General features: G+C 36.7%; 1 long non-coding RNA gene across 10 annotated transcripts in view; it reads left to right on the top strand.

Moving 5' to 3' along the window:
• The window catches only part of LOC143684898 (uncharacterized), a 391,441-nt gene extending 366,501 nt beyond the window's left edge, over nucleotides 1–24,940 (top strand). For 5 of the 10 annotated variants that reach the window (XR_013176245.1, XR_013176243.1, XR_013176251.1 and 2 more), the window contains 2 exons: nucleotides 14,442–14,521; nucleotides 24,691–24,940. This is a non-coding gene — a long non-coding RNA (uncharacterized LOC143684898). Of the gene's footprint in view, nucleotides 1–14,441; nucleotides 14,522–15,672; nucleotides 15,915–17,873; nucleotides 18,007–18,441; nucleotides 18,736–24,690 lie in introns of those variants that run through there. The other 5 variants (XR_013176250.1, XR_013176255.1, XR_013176248.1 and 2 more) reach the window with 4 other exon arrangements.
• Nucleotides 24,941–26,408: the final 1,468 nt, after the last annotated feature.

Below are 26,408 nucleotides of genomic sequence, written 5' to 3' on the forward strand. Positions count from 1 at the left end.
GGGCATGGCCTATTGATTTGGGTATCCCTAAAGTTCTACACAGTATCAGGGGATTCCCTGATGGTAATGTTTAATAGTTTCATAGTCTTTTCTCCCCTTCTTCAGGGGACTTTGCCAATACTGTTTGATTTTCTGGCTAATATAGTCTAGGATGCTTCCAGGCATTATGATAATCTATACAGAATTAAAGAACCTCTTTCTTATTCTGTGCTTTCTGTGTTTCAGTTCTTCAAATGAGCTATGCAGATAGGTTGAATTAGATTATGTACTACGGAAAATTTCAGTTCCAGATCATTAAATCTTTCTCCCATTGGTCTCAAAGAGTATGTGTGGTTCTAAAATATAGACACTGTCTTCCTTACCTCTATGTTCTGAAGTACTTTAACCCCAACCTGTTCGGCTTCATTCTTATCTCTACATACCAGGTTATATATATATAAAACAGCCTCTCAAAATCCAGAAATAATATTTTGTCTGGTCTAAAAGCTTACAATCTAGGCCCCTGTTTTCTTATAAGCATTTTCTGAAGTTGACCATACCATTGTTGTTTTTTTGTTTCTGGCTTATTTTGTCTCACCAAATACCCCACATGTTCATTCACATTGTTGCATGCCTCACAGCAATGTCCTTTTTGGTAGAAGCAGCCTTCGTTCATAAGTATGCATCATCATTCGCCATTCTATTTCTCCATCAGTGCATCCTTAAGCCACCTGCATTCATTGGACATCATGCAGAGGACCCAGAGTCCACAGTCCTTTAATATTCTGAATTTTAGATAATTTCATTGTTCTCAAGAGACAGAAAACCAATACACACACCCACACCAAGTAGGAGATCTAAACCTACTCTTAACTCTTGTCCCTCCCCACATTATTTACCTCTGCTGTTGCTGTGGTAGTGCTGCTGGTTTTCTTTTGAACATAGCTGATAGCATGCAATAGCATTTTTACCTCTGTACCCTGGACTTAAACATTCTTTGTACAAGAATCATGTCTTGAAGTAATTTTTACAAGAACGCATTCATATTTCTAGCGTAAGTCAGTGGGACACATAGGTCTATACAACCCTTTTCAAGTTTGTTTATCTTCAGTATTATAATATTACTTCTAAACCCACTAGAGAATCTCCTTCACTCCTATCTATTCCCTTACATTGAAGTTCAACCTCATTAGTAATGATTTACCAATCTCTACCTTCTATGTATTTCTAAGTCCCCTATATTCTATAAGTCTGATTATATCTGTATGCTGGCCATAAAAAGTGGAATCATACAGTATCTGTTATTTTGTGTCTGCCTAATTTCACTCAGTATTATGTCCGCAAGGCTTATTCATCTTATCATGTGCTTTAGGACGTCATTTTGCCTTACTGCTGCATAATATTCCATCATATGTATATACCGCATTTTGTTGATCCACTCATCTGTTGATGGGCATTTGGTTTGTTTCCATCTTTTGGTGATTCTGAATAATGCTGTTATGAACATCAGTGTGCAAATGTCTGTTTGTGTTATTGCTTTCAGCTCTTCTGGGTATATTCCAAGTAGTGTTATTGCTGGGTCTAGGGCAGCTTGATATTCAGTTTCCTCAGGAACCGCCAACAGTCTTTCATAGTGGCCACACCCATTGTACATTCCCACCAGTGCATAAGTGTCCCAGTTTCTCCACATTCTCTCCAACATTTATAGCTTCCTGATTGTTTAATAGTAGCCATTCTTTTGGTGTGAGGCAGTATCTCATTGTAGTCTTGCTCTGCATTTCCCTTATAGCCAGTGAAAATGAGCATCTTTTCATGTGATTTTGAGCCATGTGTATTTGCTCTTCAGAAAAATGCCTATTCATACATATCTTTAGCCATTTCATAATTGGTTTGTTTGCTCTTTTGTTGTTGAGTTGAATGATTTCTTTGCATATACAGGAAATCAAATCTTTGCCTGATTTTTGATTTCCAAATAGTTTCTCCCCTTGAGTTGGCTGACTCTTCATCTTTGTGACAAAGTCTTTTGAGCTGCAGAAGCATTTGATTTTGTGGAGTTCCCATTTATCTCTTTTTTCTTCTGTTGCTTGTGCTTTGGGTGTTAAGTTTAGGAAACTACCTCCTAATACTAAGTCTTGAAGATGTTTCCCTACATTTTATTCTAGAAGCTTTACTGTGCTAGTTCTTATATTTAGGTGTTTGATTCACTTTGAGTTAATTTTTGTCTAGGGTGTAAGATAGGTGTCCTCTTTTATTCTCTTGGCTACTGATATCCAGTTTTTCCATGCCCAACTATGGAAAACACTATTTTGTCCCAGTTCAGAGGATTTGGGGGCCTCAAAAGTCAGCTGACCATAGATTTGGTGGTCTATTTCTGCACTCTCAATTCAATTCCATTGGTCAGTGCTTCTGTCTTTGTGCCAGTACCATGCTCTTTTGATCACTGTGGCTTAATAATAGGTTTTAAAGTCAGAGAATGTTAATCCTCCCACTTTGTTCTTCTTTTTTTAGGATGCTTTTAGCTATTTGGGGTCTCTCTCCCTTCCAGATGAATTTGGTAGTTAGCTTTTTCAAATCCTCAAAGTAAGTTGTTGGAATATTGATTGGTACTGTGTTGAATCTTAGATCAATTTGGGGAGAATTGACATCTTAACTATATTTGACCTTCCTATCCATGAGCAGGGAATGTCTTTCCACCTATTTAGATCCACTTTGATTTCTTTTAGCATTAGTTGCTATTTTGAATGGGATTTTTTTCCTTAACTGACACCTCAGCTAGCTCATTGCTTATGTATAGAAATGTTACTGATTTTTGCACATTAATCTCATATCCTGCCACCTTGCTGAATTTGTTTATTTGCTCAAGTAACTTTGCTGTAGATTTCTCAGGATCTTACAAGTATAGTATCATATCATCTGCAGATAATGAGAGTTTTACTTCTTCCTTTCCAATTTGGATGCCTTTTATTTCTTTGTCCTGCCTGATTGATCTAGCTAGTCTTCTAGCACAATGTTGAAAAACAGTGGTGACAGTGGGCATCCTTATCTTGTACCTGATCTTAGGGGGAAGGCCTTCAGTCTCTCTCCATTGTATACATGCTGGCTATTGGTTTTTCATATATTCCCTTTATCATATTGAGGCAGGTACCTTTGATTCCTATCTTTTGCAGCATTTTTATCAGAAGAGAATGCTGAATTTTGCCGAATGCTTTTTCAGCATCAATCGAAATGATCATGTGATTTTTCCCTTTTGATTTGTTAATGTGCTGTATTACATTAATTGATTTTCTTTTGTTGAACCCTCCTTGCATTCCTGGTATAAACCCCACTTGGTCATGGTGTATAATTCTTTTAATGTGCTGTTCATTTTGATTTGCTAATATTTTATTGAGAATTTTTGCATCTGTCTTCATTAGGGAGATTGGCCTGTAGTTTTCTTTTCTTATGACATCTTTACCCGGTTTTTGTATTAAGATGATATTAGCTTCAGACTTCCGGAGAAGATGGCAGCTTAGTAAGATGTGCAGGTCTTAGTTCCTCCTCCAGAACAGCTACTAAAGAAATAGAAATGGTACAGAACAGCTCCCGGAGCCACGACAGAGACCAAAAACACAGCGTACCCCAATCTGGAAAGGCTGAACCGGCAGGGAGAATCCGCTGTGGTGAGATACCCGAGGGGCGTGCGCTTCCCTGGGCCGGGGTGGCTGGCGGTCGGAGTCCCTCCCTCCCTCCTTCCCAGGCCAGCTGGGAGAATTGGACAGGTGGTCCGCTCAAGCTGCGGTGGCCGGCGTCCCCTCCCACATGCGGCCACCCGGGCTGGCTGGGAGAATTGGATAAGAGGTCCCCCAAGCCATGGAGGCTGGCGACTGGGGTCCCTTCCACACACATGTGGCTTCCCGGTCTGGCTGGGAACGTTGGATCAGCACTCCCCCAAGACGCGGCGGCCAGTGCCCCATGCCACAGTTGGCTTCCCAGGCCGGCTGGGAGATTTGGACCAGCACTCCCCCAAGCCGCGGAGGCTGGCACTCCCCCCACGCACAGACTCCAGGGCCGGCTGGGAGATTTGAATCGGAATTCCCCCAAGCCGCTTCAGCTGGCGACCCTCCCCCACAGCGAGAGTTTTCCAAAGTTAAAGGAGCCACAGCATCTTTTACTGGTGGGACCCGCAGACAGATGAGCACCACGAGCGCCACATACTGGGCAGGATAAGAAAAACAGACCCAGAGATTTCACAGGAAAATCTTTCAACCTGCTGGGTCCCACACACAGGGAAATCTGATTAAATGTCCAGACGCCAGCAGAAAATAACAGATCATGCTAAGAAAATTGAAGATATGGCCAAGTCAAAGGAACAAACTGATAGTTCAAATGAGATACAGGAACAGAGACAATTAATTCTGAATATACAAACAGAAATGGAAAACCTCTTCAAAAACCAAATCAATAAATTGAGGGTGGACATGAAGAAGACATGGGCTGAACAAAAGAAGAAACAGAAAAACTGAAAAAACAAATCACAGAACTTATGGGATTGAAGGACAAAGTAGAAAAGATGGAAAAAACAATGGATACCTACAATGGTAGATTTAAAGAGATAGAAGATAGAATTAGTGAACTGGAGGATGGAACATCTGAATTTCAAAAAGAAACAGAAACTATAGGGAAAAGAATGAAAAAATTTGAGCAGGGGATCAGGGAACTGAATGATAATATGAAGCGCACAAATATACGTCTTGTGGGTGCCCCAGAAAGAGAAGAGAAGGGAAAAGGAGGAGAAAAACTAATGGAAGAAATTATCACTGAAAATTTCCCAACTCTTATGAAAGACCTAAAATTACAGATCCAAGAAGTGCAGCGCACCCCAAAGAGAATAGACCCAAATAGGCGTTCTCCAAGACACTTACTAGTTAGAATGTCAGAGGTCAAAGAGAAAGAGAGGATCTTGAAAGCAGCAAGAGAAAAACAATCCATCACATACAAGGGAAACCCAATAAGACTATGTGTAGATTTCTCAGCAGAAACCATGGAAGCAAGAAGACAGTGGGATGATATATTTAAATCACTAAAAGAGAAAAACTGCCAACCAAGACTTCTATATCCAGAAAAATTGTCCTTCAAAAATGAGGGAGAAATTAAAACATTTTCAGACAAAAAGTCACTGAGAGAATTTGTGACCAAGAGACCAGCTCTGCAAGAAATACTAAAGGGAGCACTAGAGTCAGATATGAAAAGACAGAAGAGAGAGGTATGGAAAAGAGTGTAGAAAGAAGGAAGCAGATATGATATATATATTACAAAAGGCAAAATGGTAGAGGAAAATATTATCTAAACAGTAATAACACTAAATGTTAATGGACTTAATTCCCCAATCAAAAGGCATAGACTGGCAGAATGGATTAAAAAACAGGATCCTTCTACATTCTGTCTACAGGAAACACATCTTAGACCCAAAGATAAACATAGATTGAAAGTGAAAGGTTGGGAAAAGATATTTCATGCAAATAACAACCAGAAAAGAGCAGGAGTAGCTATACTAATATCCAACAAATTAGACTTCAACTGTAAAACAGTTAAAAGAGACAAAGAAGGACACTACCTACTAATAAAAGGAACAATTAAACAAGAAGACATAACAATCATAAATATTTATGCACTGAACCAGTATGCCCCAAAATACGTGAGGAATACACTGCAAACACTGAAAAGGGAAATAGACACATACACCATAATAGTTGGAGACTTCAATTCCCCACTCTCATCAATGGACAGAACATCTAGACAGAGGATCAATAAAGAAATAGAGAACTTGAATATTACAATAAATGAGCTAGACTTAACAGACATTTATAGGACATTACACCCCCCCAAGAGCAGGATACACCTTTTTCTCAAGTGCTCATAGATCATTCTCAAAGATAGACCACATGCTGGGTCACAAAGCAAGTCTTAACAAATTTAAAAAGATTGAAATCATACACAACACTTTCTCGGATCATAAAGGAATGAAGTTGGAAATCAACAATAGGCGGAGTACCAGAAAATTCACAAATACGTGGAGGCTCAACAACACACTCTTAAACAACGAATGGGTCAAGGAAGAAATTGCAAGGGAAATTAGTAAATATCTCGAGGCGAATGAAAATGAAAACACAACATATCAAAACCTATGGGACGCAGCAAAGGCAGTGCTAAGAGGGAAATTTATTGCCCTAAATGCCTATATCAGAAAAGAAGAAAAGGCAAAAATTCAGGAATTAACTGTCCACTTGGAAGAATTGGAGAAAGAACAGCAAACTAACCCCAAAGCAAGCAAAAGGAAAGAAATAACAAAGATTAGAGCAGGAATAAATGAAATTGAAAACAGTAGAGAAAATCAATAAGAGCAGAAGTTGGTTCTATGAGAAAATCAATAAGATTGATGGGCCCTTAGCAAGATTGACAAAAAGAAGAAGAGAGAGGACGCAAATAAATAAGATCAGAAATGGAAGAGGAGACATAACCACTGACCTCACAGAAATAAAGGAGGTAATAACAGGATACTATGAACAACTTTATGCTAATAAATACAGCAATTTAGATGATGGACGGGTTCCTGGAAAGGCATGAACAACCAACTTTGACTCAAGAAGAAATAGATGACCTCAACCAACCAATCACAAGTAAAGAAATTGAATCAGTCATTCAAAAGCTTCCTAAAAAGAAAAGTCCAGGACCAGATGGCTTCACATGTGAATTCTACCAAACATTTCAGAAAGAATTAGTACCAACTCTCCTCAAACTCTTCAAAAAAATTGAAGGGAGGGAAAGCTACCTAATTCATTCTATGAAGCCAACATCACCCTCATACCAAAACCAGGCAAAGATATTACAAAAAAAGAAAACTACAGACCAATCTCTCTAATGAATATAGATGCAAAAATCCTCAACAAAATTCTAGCAAATTGAATCCAACAGCACATTAAAAGAATTATACATCATGACCATGTAGGATTTATCCCAGGTATGCAAGGATGGTTCAACATAAGAAAATCAATCAATGTAATACACCATATCAACAAATCAAAGCAGAAAAATCACATGATCATCTCAGTTGATGCAGAGAAGGCATTTGACAAGATTCAACATCCTTTCCTGTTGAAAACACTTCAAAAGATAGGAATACAAGGGAACTTCCTTAAAATGATAGAGGGAATATATGAAAAACCCACAGCTAATATCATCCTCAATGGGGAAAAATTGAAAACTTTCCCCCTAAGATCAGGAACAAGACAAGGATGTCCATTATCACCACTATTATTCAACATCATGTTGGAGGTTCTAGCCAGAGCAATTAGACAAGAAAAAGAAATACAAGGCATCAAAATTGGAAAGGAAGAAGAAAACTATCACTGTTTGCAGACGATATGATACTATACGTCGAAAACCTGGAAAAATCCACAACAAAACTACTAGAGCTAATAAATGAGTACAGCAAAGTAGCAGGTTACAAGATCAACATTCAAAAATCTGTAGCATTTCTATACACTAGCAATGAACAAGCTGAGGGGGAAATCAAGAAATGAATTCCATTTACGATTGCAACTAAAAGAATAAAATACCTAGGAATAAATTTAACTAAAGAGACAAAAAACCTATATAAAGAAAACTACAAAAAACTGTTAAAAGAAATCACAGAAGACCTAAATAGATGGAAGGGCATACCGTGTTCATGGATTGGAAGACTAAATATAGTTAAGATGTCAATCCTACCTAAATTGATTTACAGATTCAATGCACTACCAATCAAAATCCCAACAACTTATTTCTCAGAAATAGAAAAACCAATAAGCAAATTTATCTGGAAGGGCAGGGTGCCCCAAATTGCTAAAAGTATCTTGGGAAAAAAAATGAAGCTGGAGGTCTCACGCTGCCGGACTTTAAGGCATATTATGAAGCCACAGTGGTCAAAACAGCATGGTATTGGCATAAAGATAGATATATCAACCAATGGGATCAAATAGAGTACTCAGATATAGACCCTCTCATCTATAGACATTTAATCTTTGATAAGGCAGTCATGCCAACTCACCTGGGACAGAACAGTCTCTTCAATAAATGGTGCCTAGAGAACTGGATATCCATATGCAAAAGAATGAAAGAAGACCCATATCTCACACCCTATACAAAAGTTCACTCAAAATGGATCAAAGATCTAAACATTAGGTCTAAGACCATAAAACAGTTAGAGGAAAATGTAGGGAGATATCTTATGAAACTTACAATTGGAGGTGGTTTTATGGACCTTAAACCTAAAGTGAGAGCACTGAAGAAAGAAATAAATAAATGGGAGCTCCTCAAAATTAAACACGTTTGTGCATCAAAGAACTTTATCAAGAAAGTAGAAAGACAGCCTACACAATGGGAGACAATATTTGGAAACGACATATCAGATAAAGGTCTAGTATCCAGAATTTATAAAAAGATTGTTCAACTCAACAACAAAAGGACAGCCAACCCAATTACAAAATGGGAAAAAGACTTGAACAGACACCTATCAGAAGAGGAAATACAAATGGCCAAAAGGCACATGAAGAGATGCTCAATGTCCCTGGCCATTAGAGAAATGCAAATCAAAACCACAATGAGATATCATCTCACACCCACCAGAATGGCCATTATCAACAAAACAGAAAATGACAAGTGCTGGAGATGATGCGGAGAAAGAGGCACACTTATCCACTGTTGGTGGGAATGTCAAATGGTGCAACCACTGTGGAAGGCAGTTTGGCGGTTCCTCAAAAAGCTGAATATAGAATTGCCATACGACCCAGCAATACCATTGCTAGGTATCTACTCAAAGGACTTAAGGGCAAAGACAAAAATGGACATTTGCACGCCAATGTTTATAGCAGCATTATTTACAATTGCAAAGAGACAGAAACAGCCAAAATGTCCATCAACAGATGAGTGGCTAAACAAACTGTGGTATGTACATACGATGGAATATTATGCATCTTTAAGACAGAATAAACTTATAAAGCATGTAATAACATGGATGGACCTGGAGAACATTATGCTGAGTGAGTCTAGCCAAAAACTAAAGGACAAATACTGTATGGTCCCACTGATGTGAACTGACATTCAAGAATAAACTTGGAATATGTCATTGTTAACAGAGACCAGCAGGAGTTAGAAACAGGGCAAGATAATGGGTAATTGGAGCTGAAGGGATACAGACTGTGCAACAGGACTAGATACAAAAACTCAAAAATGAACAGCACAATGCTACCTAATTGTAATGTAATTTTGTTAAAACACTGAATGAAACTGTATCTCAGCTTTAGTTTTTTTTGTTTGTGTGTTTTTACATATATATATATATATATTATTTTTTATTATTATTATTTTTATTTTTTTCTCTATATTATCATTCTATATCTTTTTCTGTTGTTTTGCTAGTTCTTTTCCTAAATCGATGCAAATGTACTAAGAAATGATGATCATACATCTATGTGATGATATTAAGAATCTGTAGCATTCTACAGATGAATCAGTAGATTCATTCTACAGATGAATCAGTAGATTGCATATGTAGAATGGAATGATTTCTAAATGTTGTGTTAATTTTTTTAATTAGTTAACAAAATAATAAATAAATAAATAAATAATAGGGGTGTCATGGTTAGGGACAGGTGTCAACTTGGCCAAGTTGTGGTACCTGTTCATCTGATTGGGCAAGCTCTGGCCTGTCTGTTGCAATGAGGACATTTCATAGGATTAGGTCATTTCATAGGATTAGGTCATGATCACGTTAGCTACATCCGCAGCTGATTCCATTTGTAATCAGCCAAAGGGGAGTGTCTTCTGCAATTAGTGATGCTAAATGCAATCATGGGAAGCCTTTTAAGGAGGACTCAGAGGAGACAGGTTGCATTCCTGCTTTGGCTGGTGAGCCTCTCCTGTGGAGTTCATCCAGGCCATCCATTGGAGTCATTGGCTTCGCAGCCTGCCCTGTGGCTTTTGGACTCTGTGTTCCTACGGTCACGTGAGACACTTTCATAAATTTTATATTTGCAAGTGTTCCCTGTTGATTCTGTTTCTCTAGAGAACCCTAACTAATACATCTTGGTACCAGGAGTGGGCCTGGAGGTTATGCATGGGCTCAGCAACATGGACTTCCACTCACCAAGGCTGACCTGGCTACAGCCAATGCTGAGTGCCCAATCTGCCAGCAGCAGAGACCCACACTCAGCCCCCGATATGGCACCATTCCCCGAGGTGACCAGCCAGCTACATGGTGGCAGGTTGATTACATTGGGCCACTCCCTTCATGGAAGGGGCAGCGATTTGTTCTAACAGGAATAGACACATACTCTGGATATGGGTTTGCTTTCCCTGCACACAATGCTTCTGCCAAAACTACTATCCGTGGGCTTACAGAATGCCTTATCCATCGTCATGGTATTCCACATAGCATTGCTTTGGATCAAGGAACACACTTCACAGCAAATGAAGTGCGGGAATGGGCACATGCTCATGGAATTCTCTGGTCTTACCATGTTCCCCATCATCCAGAAGCAGCTGGATTGATAGAACGGTGGAATGGCCTTTTGAAAACTCAATTACGGTGCCAACTAGGTGCCAAAAACTTGAAAGGCTGGGGTAATGTTCTCCAGGAAGCTGTGTATGCTCTGAATCAGCGTCAGAGCATTTAAGGCAGTAAATTTCCCTCTCAGCACAGCCTTTGCCACATCTCATAAGTTCTGATAAGTTGTATTCTCATTTTCATTCATCTCCAGATAGCTGCTGATTTCTCTAGCAATTTCTTCTTTGACCTACTGGTTGTTTAAGAGTGTGTTATTTAATCTCATTTATTTGTGAATGTTCTCATTCTTTGGTGGTTTTTGAGACCCAGCTTCATCCCATGGTGATCAGAGAAAGTGCTTTGAATAATTCCAGTATTTTAAAATTTATTAAGACCTGTTTTGTGTGCCTGCATATGATCTATCCTGGAGAATGTTCCATGAGCACTAGAGAAGAATGTATAACCTTGTGCTTTGGGATGCAATGGCCTGTATAAGTCTGTTAGGTCTAATTCATTTATCAAGTTATTTAACTTCTCTATTTCCTTGTTGATCTTCTGTCTGGTTGTTCTATCTATAGAGGAGAGTGGTATATTGGAGTCTTCTACTATTATTGTTGAACGATCTATCACTTCCTTCAGTTTTGCCAATGTATGTCTCATGTACTTTGGAGCTCCTTGATTGGGAGCATAAACATTTATGATTGTTATATGTTCTCGGTGAATTGATCTTTTAATTAGTATATAGTGTCCTTCTTTGTCTCTTATGATGTCTTTACATTTAAAATCCAATATTAGCATAGTTACTCCTGCCTTCTTTTGGTTACAACTTGCATGGAAGATCTTTTTCCATCCTTTCACTTTCAAATTATTTGTATCCTTGTGCCTAAGATGAAACTCTTGTAAGTAGCATATAGCTGGATTGTGTTTCTTAATCCATTCTGCCAATCTGCATCTTTTAATTGGTAAGTTTAGTCCATTAACATTCAAAGTTATTACTGAAAAGGCATTTCTTGATTCCACTACTGTATCTTTTTTATTTTATTTGTCAGATCTGTATATTCTTTTCTCTCTTTTTCTTTGTATTCTCTAAATTACCCTCAGTAGTACTCTTCAGTTCTGTGCCCTTCTCCAGACCTCCCTCTCCTGTTTTTTTTTTTTTTTTTTTTTTTTTTTTTGCAGCTGGAAGAACTCCTTTTAGTATTTCTTATAGGGCTGGTCTCTTGTTAACAAATTCTTTCAGGACTTCTTTTTCTGTGAAGGCTTTAGTCTCTCCCTCAATTTTAAACAACAATTTGGCTGGGTATAGAATTCTTCACTGAAAGTCCTTCTTTTTCAGGATCTTGAATATATCATACCAGTGCCTTCTCACCTCCAGGGTGCTTGTTGAGTAGTCTGAACTCAGTCTCATTTGATTTCCCTTGTATGTAATAGACTGTTTTTCTCTTGCTGCTTTCAGGATTTTCTGCTTCTTTTCAACATTTGACAGATTGATTAGTATTGCCTCTGGGAAGATATATTTGGATTTATTCTGTTTGGAGTTCTTTGGGTTTCTTTGACTTGTATATTTATGTCCTTTATGAGGGTTGGAAGTTTTTCCCCATTATATTCTCAACTACTCTTCCTAGCCCTTTACTCCTCTCTTCTTCTTCTGGGACACCACTGATTCTTATATTTGTGTGCTTTGTTTTTTCTATCATTTCCCTGAGTTCCCATTCAATTTTTTCCCTTCCTCTTTGCCATTTGCTGTTTTGAGTCTTCAAAGTTGATTATCCTGTCCTATATATCATTTATTCTTTCTTCTATCTCTTCAAATCTGGTGTTGTGTGCCTCTAGTATGTTTTTGATTTGGTCAACAGAGTTTTTAATCTTCGTGATTTCTGCTGTTTTTCTATTTATTCTTTCAAATTCCTCTTTGTGCTCTTCTACTCTGTTTCTGATCAGTTGCCATCCCACTTACTTTATTAAGTAAAGTTGTATGAACATCTTTGATTAGTTGTTCCAACATCTGAGTCTCCTCAGGTGTTTTAATTTGGTTTAATTAGTTAGACCTATATATATCTGCATTGTGATATGCTTAGTGCTGTCTTCTGCTGTCTTCATTGCATGTAGATATCTTGATTGATCTACTTTTGGAGTTGATCTCTTTCAGTAGTCTAAGACTTTGTGTTTGCAAGATGTTTGTACGGCAGGGAGCAAGGCATGGGGTGGAGTACTCAATACAAGCACACAAATACTGATTTGTTTCAGGGCAGGAAGGGAGCAGGCTGGGGATGTTACACTGGTGCTTGTGAACGTGGGTGCCCAGCGGCCAGGGAGAATGTAGCTGTGCAGTTGCTCTGGTCTGGGGCACGTAACCCTGGTGTGCACTGGTTTAAGTCACAGGTCCCTTTGTGTGCATGCATAGAGCTGTGGCAGCAGGTCAGCGTTATGCCTTCTTGGAGTGGGTGTAGATGTGACTTGGTTGTGCAGGTCAGCACTTTCTCAGAGCTGGGAAGTGAGGTTGAGTGTTGTGTGCATGCATAGTTCTAGGACTGCTGTAAGGTGCAGTTCCCAGAGCTGAATGACGTGATTGGGGGCCTGTGTGCATGTGTGGGCCTGGGAGTGCCATAAATGGATGCCTTGTGCTCAGGGAGGGCGGGGTGAGGCTGTGCGACACTATGAGTGGGGGATGGGGGTGAGGGGGTAGCCTAGGTATGGAGTTTAGTACCCATAACCTTTATGCACTGGTAACAGCTTGTAGGGAACAGGAAGGGGGAGGTAATGCTTGGGAGAGGTGTAGGAGAGGTGGGTTGGGCTGCAGTTGGGGTGGGGATGGGGGGCAGTACATCCAGAGGTGCCTGGAGAATGGGGAACGGGAGTGGGTGAGAGGTTCAGTTGCATGGATTGTGGGGTGTGGTATGAGTCGCAGGTCATGGGGCTGTGCCGGTGAGGATAGCATGCCCAAGGAATGTGGCCTGGCTTACTTCCTAGTCCTGTATACCCATCTATGCACTTCCATGGGCTCTGCAGCTCAGTGCCTCCATGCCAGGCTCCAGCTCTCTGCCTCTCAGTTCCTTGGCCTCTGCAACCAGGGTTGCCACATGTGGAGCAGAAGGCTCTCCCAGGTCACCTGTACTCCTGAACTGCTGCCTCAGTCACCCTCCTGTCCCTTTTCTAACTTTTCCATGGAGCAGGGCTAATCTCAAGCTGCTCTAGTTGGCCATCTTCCCAGAAGTCCTGTCACCTTCATTTTTGTAGTCTCTTATTGTTTAACAATACTCAGCCCAAAATTATTAAATTAATTTTACTGCTAACACTTGTGGATGTGCAAACTGGAGAAAATATGCAATGCAAATCATTGTGTTCATATGATTTACCTGCAATTTTGGCAAAATTTTGGATTGGAATCAGACAATATGCATATCTATTTTCAAGCTTAGCACTGATAATTGCTTCCAAAGTCTGAGAATCAGTGGATAGGGGATGGATTGGTAGTAGTATTGTACTCCTGCTGGCCCATATTAGCTTAGAGCTAGTATTTTAAACTTAAAATAAAAAAGACTTCTAAATATAAAAATGTAGAGTTTTATCTGTTTGTAAGTCATCTTCTCTCTCTATCTCTCTCTCTTCCTCCTCCTTTTCTTTTTAGACACACATACACATTCTCACATGGCACAGAGACATACAAGTGTACACACATTGGGGCATGGAAATAATAACATTCTTTGAAGAATTTTAAAGAATGATTGCAGCACATCTTAAAAAAAGCTGTTTCAAGGCTAATATTCAGATAAGTGATAGAGGAAGTGATTAGATGAACAATAAGACAGAAATTTCCCCAGAAGCCATTCAGGTAAATTCTTAATGAATACCTTTCCCTTTTATGCTCTTTTATTAACTCTTAACTTTGTTTTTGTTTTAGACAATGAGAGCAAATGGTGAATGAAGCATAAAGAAACTTAGATTTTCAACTGACTCCATTTGCAATCATCTGACTTTGAGGTAAGCATCTTTACCTTACATTGATGATTATTAAAGATGCTAAGGTAGTTGAGGAACAGAGATTGAGGCTGACATAATTCTATAATTATATCTGAACTGGAATTCTAACAATATGTTATTTTACTCCCTAGAAAAGAAAAGATAAGGTTACTAAAAGTTTGTCTGTGTTTACACTTCTTTAGCATATTTTTGTTTTATATAAATTAAAGAAAAAATTGCAAATAAATCCTACTTCACTATAAAAGAAGATATTAACAGCATTTCAAAAGAACTTGCATACTTGATAGAATTATGGGTTTCTGGACTTGTAGTTGTAGCACCCAATTATTTTCTATTTTCTAACACTTTGCATTATTATGATCCATAACTATTGAAACAATTGAAATAGTTAATGCTTAGGATAATGTTGGGGATTGAATCATATCCCCCATAAAAGGCACATTCAGGTACCAACCTGTGGTCCTGTGGGTGTGAGCCCATTTGTAAACAGGACCTTTCACATTGTTATTATTTAAAGTATGCCTTAATCAGTTATGGCTGAAATTCAGAGAGAATTCCATCACCTGTGTGCTGGCATTCGTGGAGAGCCTAGCCACTCTCCTGAAGATCACTAAGGTGGAGCCTCACCCAGTGTTGAGGAGAACATGTCCCCTCCACTAGCACTTGGAAGAAGTGGGGCTGCCATTCCATCAGGCATGGAGGACAAATATTCAAATCACAGATGGCTCTCAGACTCTGAGATCTAATGGAGTTTGCCCTATTTGGGTTTGAATTTGTCTAAGACCCATTACCCTTATTTTTCAAATTTCTCTCTTCTGAAATGGGAATGTTGATCATAGACCTGTTCCATGCTCATATTTGGAAGCAGATAGCTTGTTTTCTAGGTTTTGCATGTCCACAGACAGGGGAATTTTGCCCCAGCATAGACCACGCCCAGGGCTGATTCTGATTAGTCTTTGTACTTAGCACTTATTTAAGTTTATTTAAGGTTTTTGGGATGTTGTGATGGGATGAACATGTTTTGCATTAGGGAAGAAGATATCTTTTGGGTATCCAGAGGACAGACTGTTGGGGATTGAATCATATTCCTTACAAAAGCATGTTCAGATCTTAATTCCTAGTCCTCTTGTTGTGAACCCACTTGTAATTAGGATCTTTGAAGATGTTACTGGTTAATACATGCCCCAAATGAATGATGGTGGGCCTTAATCCAGTATGGCTGAAGTCTATATAAGCAGAGGGAAGTGGATATAGAAAAAGAAGCCACAGGGAGCGGCAGAACCTGGACGTCAACAAGCCCAGAAAAGAAAGAAAAAGACACTGCCATGTGCATTGCCAGGTTTCAGGAAACCAGAGAATCCCAAAGCTGGCAGGCCAGGTGGAACATACTGACCCTGGGAAGAGGCAAGCTTTCTTGTCTCTGAAACATGAAACAATAAATTCCTTTTATTGAGCCAACCCATTGTATAGAATTTGTTTTAGCAGCAGTGAAGCTAAAACAGATGACTTGAGCATATTTCATTAACTATTCCAAGTTTGAATAAAATGCTTTCGTTTTTCTAAAATACATATTTAGATATTTAACTATGGGGAATCTAGCTAAATTTAATTTGCAAATTTAATTTCAATACAGAAATGCCATCATCATCATTTTTCGGCAAAGGTTACAAAAATAATTTATCCTAACTTATATCATTATATTGGAAATTTTTAACTTTTTATGTTGAACTGATTTCATACTTATAAAAAATTTCAAAAATAGCACAGAAGGTTTTATAGACTCCTCATCGAGCTTCCCTTACTGTTACTATCTTATATAACTATAGAATAATTGTCAGGACCTGAATATTAACATTAGTATGGTACTTATAACTAAAAGTTATAGACCATATTCAAATTTCACCAGGTTTAGACTAATATCCTTTTCTGTTCCACAATCCTATCCAGGAGCCCATATTGCATTTTTGTTGTTATTTCTCTATAGTCTCCTCCTTGACTTTCATGACCTTGACACTTTTGAAGAGCATGGGTCAATTATTTTGTAGAATGCCCTCCAATCTGAGTTTTTATAATACTTTCTCATGATTGAATTGAGGTTTCTTATTTTTGCAAGAATACCACAGAAATGATGTGTCCTCTATGCGTCATGCCACAGGGTATATGGTAGCAATGTGTCTTCTTACAGATGATATAGACCTTGACCACTTGCTTAAGATGATTTCTGCCAGGTTTCTTCACTGTGAAGTTGCTATTTTACATCAAGAAATATGTTAGGGGAGATATCTTAAGACTATGCAAGTTCTATTTCTCCACAAACGTCACCCACTAATTTTAGAACCATCCTCATCAGTAGAACTATCAGTCCATATTGTCTACAACAATTTGTATTGAGGTGATTACTTAATATTTCTGAATTTTTTTGTTTAATGCAGTTTTCTTGAGATAAAGAAATATATAATCATTGGCTCACAGTATCATCACATAGTTGTGATACAGCCTCATGGTCAATATTAGAACATTTTCATTTCTCCACAAAAGAAATGAAAAGAATAAAGAAAACCCAAATCCTCCCATACCCCTTATCCCCCACCCCACCATTGTTGACCCATAGCATTGATATATTTGTTACTGTTGATGAGAGTATTAAAATATTACTGTTAATTATAGTCCATAATTTGCAATAGGTATATTTTCCCCCTATACCCCATATTATTGACTCCTTGTAATAGTGTCTTTAAAATGTTTGTTCTAGTTCATGAAAGAACTTTTTTATGCTTGTACAGTTAATTACGAACATTGTCTACCCCAAGATTCACTGTGTTATACATTCCCATATTTTACCCTCCAACTTCCCTTCTGGTTATATACATGACTCTAAACTTCCCCATTCTACCACACTCACCCACATTCAGCACTGTTAATTATTCTCACAATAATGTACTACCATCACCTCTGTCCATTTCCAAATGTTTTAGTCCAACCTAGTTAACTATTCCACACAAATTAATCAATAGTGCCCCATTCTTCAGGCTCATTCTATATCCTGGTAACCTATATTCTATATTTGATATCTATGAGTTTGCATATTAGTTCATATTAATGAGATCATACAATATTTGTTTTTTTTATGTCTGACTTAGTTCACTTAACATAGTGCCCTCAAGATTAATCCATGATTCAGAACTTCATTCCTTCTTACCACTGAATAATATTCCAGTGTATGTACAAACGACATTTTGTTTATCCATTCATCTGTTGATGGACTCTTGGGTTGTTTCCATCTTTAGGCAATTGTGAATAATGCTGCTATGAACATTGGTGTGCAAATATCTGTTTGTGTCTCTGCTTTCAGATCTTCTGGGTATACCCCAAGTAGCAAGACTGCAATTTCGTAAGGCAACTCTATACTTAGCTTCCCATGGTTGCCAAACCATCTTCCACAACAGCTGTACAATTTTAAATTCCCATTTGTTTGGAAATCAAATGACTAGGATATAAATATTCAATTTATTATTGGAAATAAAAATCAATAATAAAAGTATAATACTATAAACCTTTCATGGAATTCAGCAATTATTTCTTTTGAAATATATCAGTCATGGTCAATAGTTTATATACTGCTCATACAACACAATACAAAAATGAACAAAACATGCACCACTGTACCCAATACTGAGCTGAAAGAAAAAAAAAATGGTTATCACCTACATTAGAACAGTGGGCTTATGTGAGGGGCCTAAACGCAAACTATACAACTTGAGATCAAATCAATTGCTTTTTTTTTTTATAGAGCACATTACCTTAAATGGAATGTTTGAGAATATTATGTTATTTGTTGTATTCTGTTTTCCATATTATTACCACTTTACCATGTTCTATTTTTATCATTAAGACTATTTTTTCCTCTATTTTTGTGTTAGGCTGAATTATAAGATGCTGACCTTCTTCAAGATTCATGACCCTGAGGTACACACACCTGCTTGCAGTTATTCGAATACTGAAATAGAAGGAATTTTAAATATGTAACTAAGGGCCCAAATCCATTCATGTTAAAATAGGGAGAGTATCCTCATGGACATGAACTAACCATATGAGTTCTTTAGAGCAGAGAGATTTTTCTGTCTGATGGCAGCACAAGAATACAGTGTTTAACCCGTTTACATTTAAAGTCACTTCTGATAATACTGGACTTTCTTCTGTCATCTTCCAATAAATCTTCATGTGTCTTAAACCGGTTTTGTCCCTCAACATCTGTTAATGCTTAGTTTTAAATTTATTTGAATTTTTGTGTTTTACCGTACTGAATATCTCCTTATTTCTATCTGGATATGTTTTTCACCTATTTTCTTTTGGTTATATGAGATTAAAACTTAACATTTTAAATTAACAACAGTCATATTTGTTTTGATGCCAACATAACTTCAATAGCATGCACATATACTTTTCCTAAACCCCTTTGCTCCCCTACCTCTTTTTTGTACTTGTTTACACTTACATCTTTGTATATTGTATATCCAAAAACAAATTTGCCATTACTTTTCATGCATTTTAGAACTTGTAAGAAATAAGAAGTGGAGTTATATACCAAACAATACATAACAATAATACTTGCATTTTTGAAATGGTTACTTTACCACAGGTCTTTATTTGTTTGTGCTGATTTGCAACACTATCTAGTGTCTTCCTTTCAGTCTGAAGAACACCATTTAGCACTGCTTGTTGGTTAGGTCTAATGTAATGAACTCCCTCAGCTTTTCTTTTCTCTGAGAACCTCTTAATTTCTCCTTACGTTTGAAAGAAAGTCTCACCAGGGATAAAATTCTTGTCTAGAAGTTATTTTGGCATTTTAAGTATTTCAATCCACTACCTTCTGACTGACATCATTTCTGATGAGAAATTGGCACGCAATCTAATTGGGACCTCCTTGTATGTAATATATTGCTTTTCTCCTTAGTTTTCAATACTCTTTCCTTGTCCTTTGCATTTGATAGTGTGATCAGTATAAGATGGGGTATATTTTTCTGTATGTTTATCCTATTTCATGTTCGCTTGGCATTTTGGATGTGCATATTCATATCTATTTTAAATGTTGGAAGTTCTCTGTCATTATTTTTTTGCATGCTCCATCTGTCCCTTTCTCTCTTTCTTTTATTTCTGAGACTCACATAATGTATATATTGGTGAGCTTGATTTTGTCCCAGGGGTGTCTTAGGTTTTGTTCTTAAAATTTCTTTTTCCTTTCTGCTCCTCAGCCTGACTCATTTCAAAGGAGCCTAGCTCATTTCAAGGGTTTTGTCTTCAAGTTTACCGATCCTTTTTTCTGCCAGCTCCAAACTACTCCTGAAACTCTTCTGGGAAATTTTCATTTCAGTTATTGTTGTCTTCAACTCTTGTTGTTCTGTTTGTTTTTTTTTTTTTGAAAATTTTCTCTCTCTAAGATGCTCATATTGCCTATTTATTGTTTTCCTGATAGTCTTAAGTTTTTAAATGTATTTTCCTTTATCTCCTTGAACATTTTTATGATCATTTTTAAAAGGCTTTGCTCAGTTATGTGCACACTCTTGTCTTCTTCATTGATTTTTTATGGAGCTTTTTCCTCTTCCTTTGGATGGACCATCATTTCCTGTTTCTTTGTTTGCCCTGTACTCTTTTGATGCACACAGTACATTTTAGTACTTTAAGATGTTACCTCTGGGATTTATTCTCTGACATGACAGTTTCTTGATTTTCATTTTTTAACCAACTGGTGATTAGACTGAGATTTTCTTGATCTTCAACGCTCCTATAAGGAAAGTCTTCCCACGCAAATGCAGTGTTCATGGTGTCCCATGCCTTTCTGGGCTTCTACCTTGTCCTGGGGTTTTACTTATTAGTTGTTTTGGAGTTCCCTTGTTTATAATAGTTTGGTTATCCCCTCTGTTTCCTAAAATATAGACCTCTTTCTCTAGGATGTTTGAAGCTGGCAGTCCTTTGCCCCAGGCTGCTTGTCTTTCTCTTTTCTTGCATTCCTTTCATTGCCTGAAGCTGTTTATTCCCTGGAGGTTAAATTCTAGGAGGCAGAGCAGGAGTATGGAGTTTTCCAAATTTCCTACTCTTAACAGTGTCAGGAACCTGCAAATGGAGTCTAGACCGGTTCCAAACTGCCTTTGTGTGGGGAAAAAGACAAACTTAATAAGTAATGAATTTTAGATTAATTATAGATTAATTGCAGATATCTGAGAAGATAAAAAAAGACCTGACAGTTGAATAATATTATTAAGGTGTGAAAAATTAACAGAATAAATGTCAACCTAGAATCATGTTGCAAACAAAACTACCTTTTAAGACCAAAAAGGAAATTTCATATATATAAAGATATTTTCATATACATAAAAACTAAGAGACTATCAGAGATTAATTCTCATTAAGAAATTTGTAAAAGAAGTGCAGTAGGAAGAAAACTATTATCTTTGAAAGATCTATCATGTAAGAAAGAATGGATTAAATATAAGTAAACATTATCTGCTATAAAAATTATACATATAATAATAAGAATTCAAATCATGGGATTAAAAAATTTATGAGAGAAAACTAAAATACTTACCAGCCAGTGAGTTTATGAGGTAAAGCATTAACAGTTGAGGGTCCTTGAGTGGTTTAGGAAGAGGCTAGGATTTAAAAATTTACATTTTCAGAAATACCTGTTTAAATGTCATATATATCCTTATGTGTTTTCAATCCTGTAGAGGGAACATATTCCAGATGGAGAAAAAATATTTCATAGTGCTGATGATGGTAAAAATCAATGAAACCATTTTAGAACATTTTTTGGCACTATGTATTGAAGCTGAAGTTTTGTATACCTTAATACTCCAAAATTCCAAATCTAGGCTATATCCTAGACAAACTCTTGCATGTGTGCACCAGCATATATGTATAGCACTAATAATAAAGCATTGTTTCTAATAGCAGTGTGCTGGAAATAATCCAAAACCTGACAACTGTAGAAGGAGAAATAACTTGGAATATTATTATAAAACAAATACTTACATTAGTGAATGAAAAATAGAATGAAATAGTACTGTAGGCATCAAATGAATACATGTCCAAAATATAATATTAACTGAACAAAGCAAGATACAGATGAATATATAGAGCATAATACCAGTTATATAAAATAGTATAGAATCAATAATATATTTAATGGACATATAAAAGTTTGATATATATATAATAGATGCATATAGTATAATTAACATAATGTATAATATAATATAATTTCATTTACATAAAATGTAGTGTTTTATAACATCAATAATAAATTGCTTATTAATATATATGTAATATATATACTCCATGACTGAATAATAAAAATAATGCTCTCAAATACTTGTCATCTTTGTGCAGAGAAAGATTATAATTGTGGGAGGACATAGATGGGACTTCTAACATATTGGTATATTTTATAACTTTAGTTGGGGAGTGTACATACTGATAACTTTTATCACATTATGTATTCCTCATTCTGAATAAAATATTTCACAATAAAAGTATAAAATATTCACTAGTGTTTGAAATTTTCATAATAAAATAAATCAATTGCTTAATATTCCCAAGTTAAGAACTATTGAAAATGTAAAACCATGTGTGAGCACAGGTAAATACAATATTTCCTGAGCACATCTAACACAATAAATATAAATGAAGAGAATTTAAAACTCAAACAGTTTTTAGCACTTTGAAAACTCAATCATTTATTTACTTCTCTTTAAAAAATGTTCTTCATCTAACAGCAATGAAAAAGGATTTATGAAGAAATATTTTCATAGTTGCAAAATGAAAAGTCTCACTCCAGAATGATATTGATTAACAGCATTTTGTTGCATGCTTATTGCTTGCTGACAAAAGCATAGAGGCAAATTCCAACTACCTTGTTTGGCAGAAAAATAATAACAATGAAGTAGCAGTAGAAGTTGGGCACACCTAGTGCCACATGAACAACACATAGACAACCCATGATCCTAGAGACCACCAGACCAAATGGCAGGAAAGAACTTAATCTGAGCTTTGCGAGAAGAATAGGGTTTAGATAAGAGCACCGTGGGCATGGACCATTCCAAGCATTAGAGTCTATCAATAAAATTAAATGTCCAGTAGTTAAGGGCACATTCATAAAATCTATGTGTACCACTCTGGACATCTCCTTAGCCAAACGTGATCAACAGTAAACTGGTCTTAAATAATCATTCCTCCCATTCTCCTTTACTAGAAAATATAATCATACTTCTAAAATGCACATTTAGAGTTACATCATAAGTTATTTACATTTTGAACATTTAAAAGTAAAAGGCACAATTCTACTTTAGGTTATATTGCTTATCTAAAATCCTGATAATGAAAATGGGAAATTAGAGTGCGTCAGCTAGGAATACTATTAATATGCAGATATGTCTCTCCTTTTGATTTTCTTAGCTTAGACATCTGCAAATTTGCCACATATTTCAGGCGGTCCTGATATTTTTCCTTGCTTCTTCTGTTATTTGTTTTTCCTTATGGAAGGAAAGGAGAAGATTATTCCATTTCATTACCTGTTACTAATTTTGTTAAAATTCAAGGAAGAGAGGTGAATCTGGAAAGAGATTTCATGATACTCTTGGGAATCATTTGAGTTTTAGCACTCTCCCCCCAGGGGAACAGGTGATGATTTTCATTTTTTATGATCCTATAGGATGCAAGTCTGATCCTGGATTCCAAGCATTTTCCCTATTTCTTCTAGACCATTGTATCTTAATATGTAACCTTGAATTCTAGTCAATTTTACCATGTGCACATGAAATATGCTATCAGTCATATTGCCACAGGCTCCACTGGACCCTGTTGGCAAGACTACTATAAAGTCCGTCAGACTACACCCACCTCCTAGCACTCCATCCTTGCGTAAGTTTGCCACAAGCCTTCCAGTGAGCACATGTACGTGTGTGTGTATATATATATATATATATATATATATATATACTCATATATATATGAGTCACATATTCAAGTATAACAGAGCTGTGCAGCAGTGCCATAAATGTTGTACTTAGAGGCTTTTAAGTTGAAAAGTAGAATGGCAAACAGACTAAATTTCAGAAAAATTTCTTCATATTTATAAAGAAAATGGAGTTTGAGGCTGGGTAGGATGCTGGTTAGCTCAAACCCTGGAAGAAATTATTCTAGCTTGGAAGAAAAATTTCATTGAGGTTGAACTTTTCTAAACTAGCTCAAAAGCACCCCGACAGACCCAGGATTATTCTAAATTATCTTCTGGAATATTACTTAATTGCTATTTAGGATAAATTGCGTACTGTATGACTTATTTTAATTCTTTTGTAAATAACTGTTAGGTTTAAAGAAATTAAACAATTCTTTTAACAGTATGAAGCTAATGAAAAGTGTCTGAGTCCCAGCTACTGAATACATCTTTTGAGACCCCCAAAACTATTATAGTAATTGGGAAGTTAAATTATAAAGGTTCATATTATCCATGGAAAGCAAAGATTGGTTTTTAATAGGTTGCATTTAAACATGTGGCTTGATAATAATAAAATGAATAAAGAGCTAAGTCAGGTACAATGTTTCACACACTGTGGGCATCCTTTTAAATTGTGTTTGTTAAATTTTCACAAACACAATTAGATACCAAAAAGCAATCTCACCAAGTATTATTAAACAGCATGAAAGCATCCTTTTGGCTTTTCAGTCCAAGATATGGGTACCTTGTTCCATTCCAGTGTTTTTAATGATAATGAGATAGTGATGACATTAATAAATGTGATCAAAATAAGGTTTAAACATTTGGTGCTTTGAGAAGACTATGAATTAAAATAAAACTTCACTTACATTTTCCCTAGAATTATAATTTAGAAAAATGCATATTTTAATAATGCTTTTTATATTATCCCCTTTCAATAAAATATTTTTAAAGTTATATAATGTGTAATGCCATATGCGGAGTTCATGATCTTTTCTAGAAAGAAAATGCCTTATAGAAAATATCACATAGGAAGTTATTTTTCATGGAGTTTAAAAATATTTTAATCAAGATAAAATTATTCAGAATTTAAAATGCATAGACTTTTTTTAAAGTAAATGAAAATTATACACAATATTTTAGAACATACCCTGTAGTGCAACGTCCTCTTTTACAGATTCAGCAAAGAAGACTCAGAAGCCTAGTGTCTTGTTCAAGGTCTCATGGGCACCTGCCCTATGCCAACACTTTGCTCTCTTTTTTCCCATCTCATCATGCTTGAAACTAGCCACATGCATCGTCTTTAATATGGGTCTCGAGTTGCTGATTTGGAATAAGAACATGGGCATTTCCTCTCCCCAGCTGAGTATGTGTACGTGAACATGAAGCACATGTCAGAAAGCATCATACATCACTAAAGATTCCCAGTAAGTGCTTTTAGAGGTTGTAATTATGGTGTTTGGATACGCAATATTATAAAGAGCAAAAATGTACTTCTGTTAGCACTGCATTTATCTTTTAATTTTCCCCTTGCATTTAGATTGCCACCTCTAGCAGCAAAGATCCTGCATTGTAGCATCAAAATTTGACTTTATGCTTCTTTATTTGTGTTTACCTTAGGAAAATTATTTAATCAGTATCAACTTTCATCTTAAAATAAGCTGCAATATATAGCTCATAATTGTACCTATTTCATAAGGTAGTTAATAAGTATAACACCTGAATAATACACCATTCCTGACAAATAGCAACTGTGGGCATGGTTATAATGATGATGATGATGATGCAGATGGCAGTGACAGCACCCCATTTTTCAGGCTTTCCACCCACTCCTCGGCAGCCTGACCCCTTCCCACTGTTGCTCCCAGTCATTTCCATGGCTTATGCTGCTGTCAAAATATGATTTGCACTTGCACATTTAATAGGAATTTTTAACTGAAAAGGAGTAAAGCTTAAGCCTTTTACCTTACCTAAAGTCAATACCTCCTCTTCCCACAGTCTTCCTAACCTCAGTTAATGACTATTTCATCTTCCTATATCCCAGGCAAAAAAAATCTTGAATTAATCATTTTTTCTAGTTTTATTTTAATTCCCATATCCAATCCATCAGCAATTCTTTTATAACTTATTTAAAATGTATCGAGAAATTGACCTCTCTCACCACATCCACTGCTACACCATCATGTTCCAAGAATCGTTGCAGCAGTATCCAAACTAGTCTTCTGTTTCTACTTTTGTTCACCATCAGTTTTTCCTCAACACTTCAGTCAGAGTGATCCTTTAAAAATTTAAAACAGAGGTCACACCTACAATGAAGATGGAAAAAGGTGAGGCATTTAGGCAAAAAGTTAGAACTAGTTGTGTTGTAAGATCAGAAAACAGTTAATTAAAAATTGATATTGGCTCTCCTAAATGAACAGCCTGGGGACTGTTTAACATCAAGGACTTCTTGATCCCAGACTTAAATAATGTGAGAAGGATGCCATTTCTTGACTCTCTTTCCACCTTGTGTTCTCAGGCATGTTTTCTTTTAATTACAAGACAGTCACCAGCAGTTCTTGAGGCTACATTCATTCTTCCTTGATTATACATTTCAGAACAACGATGTTACCTTTTAATAGATCCTACAAAAGAAAAGTTGGCTTTCTCAATGCAAAAGTTTCCATACCCTCATTAGCCCTGATTATGTCACAAGACCACTCCTGGAACAGTTCCCTTGGACTTGGGGATGGGAGGTACAGATTAGTTTAAGCCTATCCCAGTAGGTCAGTTCCCCCAAACCCACATGGTTTAAAGGAGATGTTACAAGGCAGGTTAATTCTCTAATGTAAACCTGTTAGCCTGAAAAAAAAAGTGACTGTAAGGTAAGTGCTAGAGAGTAAATGCTGGGGAATC

This window comes from Tamandua tetradactyla, chromosome 5 (genome assembly GCF_023851605.1).
Source record: "Tamandua tetradactyla isolate mTamTet1 chromosome 5, mTamTet1.pri, whole genome shotgun sequence".
NCBI lineage: Eukaryota > Metazoa > Chordata > Mammalia > Pilosa > Myrmecophagidae > Tamandua > Tamandua tetradactyla.